This window comes from Marmota marmota, unplaced genomic scaffold, assembly GCF_001458135.2.
Source record: "Marmota marmota marmota unplaced genomic scaffold, marMar, whole genome shotgun sequence".
Taxonomy (NCBI): Eukaryota; Metazoa; Chordata; class Mammalia; order Rodentia; family Sciuridae; genus Marmota; species Marmota marmota.
The window spans coordinates 11,275,466-11,280,091 of NW_026000211.1; the positions used below are offsets into that span (position 1 = coordinate 11,275,466).

The window sequence follows — 4,626 nt, forward strand, 5'->3', positions numbered from 1 at the left end:
GGCCGGGCGCGCCCAGGTAGCGGGACCGTGTTGTGACTGAAGCCGGCGATGCCTGACGCTGGGCGGGGGGTGGGGGCGGCCACCGAGTGACTGCCAAGAGAGGGCGGAGGGCCACTGCTACAGCAGAGTGACAGCTGGGAGGTGCCCGCCACCCACCCGCGGTGCGGGGGCGGGGTCCGGCAGGCCGCTGCCCCTAGGGGGGGAGGGTGGCAACCAATCGCAGCGAACGTAGCTCTTTCCCGCGCTCCCCCTCCCCCTTTTCTTCACTCCCCCAGGATACCGTCTGTTGATGGAAAATTTTGCTGCAGGTGTCAGGAGCATTTTTAACTCAGGTAGGTGATCCCTTAATTCCGCCCTCTGATCATCACCTAAAAGAAACCTCCTAACCTTCCTTACAGCCTTGTTTTCGCCTGCTCTGTAAACGGAAATCATTTCTGTTCCTCACTTTTAACAATTTTCCACTAACAAACTCCTCTTTCCCACCCTGCTGCTACCTTAGGTAAGGAATCAGACAAATGTGGAGTAATTGAAATCTAGATTCCTACTTATGGAAAGGCCGAAGGAATCTGCCTGGTGCCAGAGGGTATACACAGCTGCCATAATTAGTTTATCTCCAATAATGTATTTTTTGTTGCCAACTGTTCAGTGCAAATGCTGTTACCCATGCAAACGAGAGTGGTCCAGATTTTTATATTATATATTTGCCTCTTTTATTATGGTCCCACCTCCCACCCCGTAGTATACACATGATGCTTTCTGAGAAGATAGATGCCAATAGGCTACACAAACCCAGGTAATTACTGTAGTGCTAAGACCAATAAAGTAACAGATGTATCTTTACTGGACAATGGAATTAAAGGAATTCTGAAAAGATTATTTTAAAAGTAGGAAAGAGTAGGATGGCAAATAAAGAATGGAAACAGGATGGGAAGGAGAGGCATTTTAGCAAGAGAAGCATGAGACAAAGATAAGGATATGGGAAACATTAAAAGGGCAAGAGCCTAGGAACTCTCTCCATTGCCACTTTAATGAATAATTTAAATATTTTTAAACTTCTGTTGTTTTCCAATAAGTGGATTTACATTCAGTTTTCCTTGGGTAATATAAGAAAAATAAGGATTAAAATGTATTTTCAGATACTGTGACTATGTGTTTTTCTATAAGGAATCATTCCATCTGTGAATAAGTATTATTACTGTGTTACTTCAATAAAGGTAAAATTCAACATTAAACATTATTTAGAAGTAAGCTAAAATATTTAGTGTATATTCTTCTAAAATTAAGTATTATTTAAGAGATTATTCAAAAGAAAATGCACTGGTGTCCATAGACATGTACAGTTCACCTAGGCATTCATTTCATGTCTTAATAATGATTTCTTTGGAATGGCACATGGATTTCAAATAGGAAATGAAGTAAATTCTAAAAGTAATCTTCAATGGTTAATTTAAACAAAGGGTATGCAAGTGAATTATTTTTTACATATATAAACAAATTCACATTTTTCATTTTTAGAAACCTTTTTGTTTTTAATACTAATTGGTATTCATGGAGAACTTCATTCTCTCTTATACCCCCTAATACAAAAATAAGAACTAGCCAAATGTGAGTTTGCCATGCCAAGGTGATGACATCAAAAGTAAGTAACTAGACAGGCACAGTGGCCCATGCCTATAATCCCAGTAATTCAGGAGGCTGAGGCAGGAAGATCACTAATTTAAGGTCAGCCTCAGCAATTTAGTGAGGCCCTAAGTACCTTAGTGAGATGCTGTTTTAAAAAATAAATAAATAAAAAAGGGCTGTGGGTGTGGCTCATTGGTTGAGTATCCCTGGGTTCAATTCCTGGTACAAAAAAAAACCCAAAAAACAAAACAACAACAACAAAACCCTACCTTTCATAATCTCCTGTCCTTTTTAAAAAAATAAAAGCAGTATATCTATTTTGAGTAAGCTCTTTTGCCTCTAAAATAGTTAATATTTATACATCGGGGAGCCTCAAAGTGTACCGTACAAATCCAAGTTATTTCATTTAAAGACTGAAAGCATTCAGTAATTATATCAATATTTTTGCCACAAGCAGGGCAAAAAAGATATTTTGTTTTCCAATTTAAACTCATAGTTCACAATGATAGTTACTAACTGAACATTTACTGTGTACCAGATACCATTCCAAGCATTAGACATACTTCATTTCATGTATAATCTTGATAGAGATTATCTCCATCTACACATGGCGAAATTAAGGCACAGGAAGTAAATTAATCTTGTTCAACATCACAAAACCAAATAAATAACAAAGCTAGGATTTTGTTATCACTCTGGATTTGCTTCAGAATTTGTACATTTAACCACTATTTACAGTACTTCTTAAAAACTGAATTAGCATCCTATATTACAGGAAAACAGAAAAAAAACAGGGTTTAAATACATGAGCCTAAGACCTGTATTACATGTTTAAAAGTGTTTAGTTGTGTTATTTTGTGAAAATAAGCACCACTTTAGCTACCCTTGACAAGAGCCAAGGGATTATAATTTGAATCAATCAGTAAAGGGGAAACTGGCTGACATTTACTGATATCCCAGGTAGTAACTCATAATGAGCTTTCTAATACATCAGTACATTTTTCCCAAGAGTAAGGCAGAACTGGAGCAATGTAAACCCACAATCAGGAAATGGCCTCAAGACACATTCTATATTGCTGCTAAGTCAGCACTTATACTTAGCAGATAGTAGGTAGACCTCTACCCTGGTACAAGGTTTGAAGAACACTGAGAGGTAAGGCAAGATAAGGGGTGTGTTAGTCAGCTTTTCATTACTGTGACCAAAATACCTGATAAGAACAATTTATTTTGGTTCATTTGTTCAGTCCATGGTTAGTCAACTCCATTACTCTAGGCCTGAGATGAGTCAAAACATTATGGTAGAAGAGTGTGGTAGAGGAACACTGCTCAGCTCATGGCAGCCAAGAAAGCAGAGAGAGGAGCCAGGGACAAGATATATAATCCCCAAGGGAACTCCCCCAGTGACCCAGTTCCTCTAGCTGTCCCACCTACCTACAGTTACCACCTCTTAATCCATTTGAAGGATTAATCCATTTGATGGAGTAATCATTTGAATGGACAAATCCACTGATTAGGTCATATTTCTCAATCTAATCATTTCACCTCTAAACATTGCTACATCACTTTCTGTGGGGACACTTCATAATCAGTCCATAATAAGAGAGCATAAGAAAATACCTAGGATCAGAAGGTACTGAGGGAAATGAGGTCCTAAAACCAGGTTTTTTTTGTTGGTTTGGTTTAGTACTAGAGATTGAACCCATGGGTGCTTAATCACTGAGCCACATCCCCAGCCCTTTATATTTTTTATTTTGAGACAGAGTCTTACTAAGTTGCTTAGGGCCTTTTCTAAGTTGCTGAGGCTGGCTTTTGAACTTGAGATCCTCTTCTCAGTTGCTGAGATTAAAGGTGTGCACCACTGTGCCCCACTAAATTAGGTTTTAAATTAGCATCTAGGTATTCCTTCCCAGTAGTCAGTGTTGAGTTCTAAGGGTTATAATGGATAAGTAGGGTTGCCTTGTTTGTATTCCTTATTGCTGGTGAATTCTGACAAGCCTATTGAATGCTCCATAAGGCTGCCTTAACTGTCTCTTATCTAAGATGGGAATGGCATGTGCCTTAACGCCTAAGGATAAAATTAATAAGTGAAAATTTGACAATTTTTAAATGCTAGACTGTGTAAGCAGGTAGATAACACCTGGTTTTTATCTAAATGTGTGATGCATCTTTACCTTCCCTATTGGTTTGTTTCTCCTTAAGTCCCTTGGCTCACCTTAGAGGTAGTCACAGGATTGGAGAGAAAAACCACAATGTTTGTCCTTGGCCACTTTTAGGGAAATTGTGAATAAAGACATTGATGCAAGTTCAGAGACCTATATAGATTCTAGTTTCTTCCACCAATTTACTGTAAGACCATAACAAGTCAGTTAATGTTTTTCTTATAACCTCAAAAAAATTGTGATTTGTGGAAAATATATGAGAAGAAATTTATTGTCAGACTTTAAAAAGGGAAAGTGAAAAATCACAAAATGCAATAAACGCAAATAGTAGACTGCTAAACCTGGAAGGAAACATACTGCAGTATTGCTTATAGGAAACTGAATCTCTGAAAGTAACTTTAAAATATATATATTTGTGTGTGTGTGTGTGTGTATGCACACACATATAATTTTGGTGAGTTTCCATATTAGTAGAAGTATCCATACTGGTAAACTTTTAGGCAGAAATGTCTTTATGTTAATCCCTAAAGAGAAACAAAATCACAAAGAGTATTGAAAATGAAATCAGCTGATATTCAGACAGAGAATAAGGGTAGATCACAAAAAAAGGATATTTTTGACTTATCTAGATGTTGATCTAAAATTTGAGGAAATGGAGTGTTAAGTCAACTTTCTGTTTATTTTAGTCTGGTTACTTGGCCCCTTGCTCTTAGGCCTGTGGCAAGGCAGAACATCATAGTAGGAAGTATGTGGCAGAGAAAAGCTTCCTGATTCATGATGCTCAGTAACCAAAAGAAAGGAAGATATTGGCATTCCAATATCACTTTTAAGGTACCCCCCCCCC

At 38.0% G+C, this 4,626-nt stretch overlaps 2 protein-coding genes across 4 annotated transcripts in view; one reads left to right on the forward strand and one right to left on the reverse strand.

Annotated features, from left to right (window-relative positions):
* The window catches only part of Snx25 (sorting nexin 25), a 130,448-nt gene that overhangs the window by 121,862 nt on the left and 3,960 nt on the right, over positions 1–4,626 (reverse strand). The gene's annotated exons all lie outside the window — the stretch shown is intronic.
* Positions 231–4,626, forward strand: part of Cfap97 (cilia and flagella associated protein 97) — a 37,737-nt gene continuing 33,341 nt past the window's right edge. The window contains exon 1 of the mRNA XM_048791890.1: positions 231–332. The gene's annotated coding sequence lies outside the window, so the exon portion shown is untranslated. The remainder of the gene's footprint in view (positions 333–4,626) is intronic.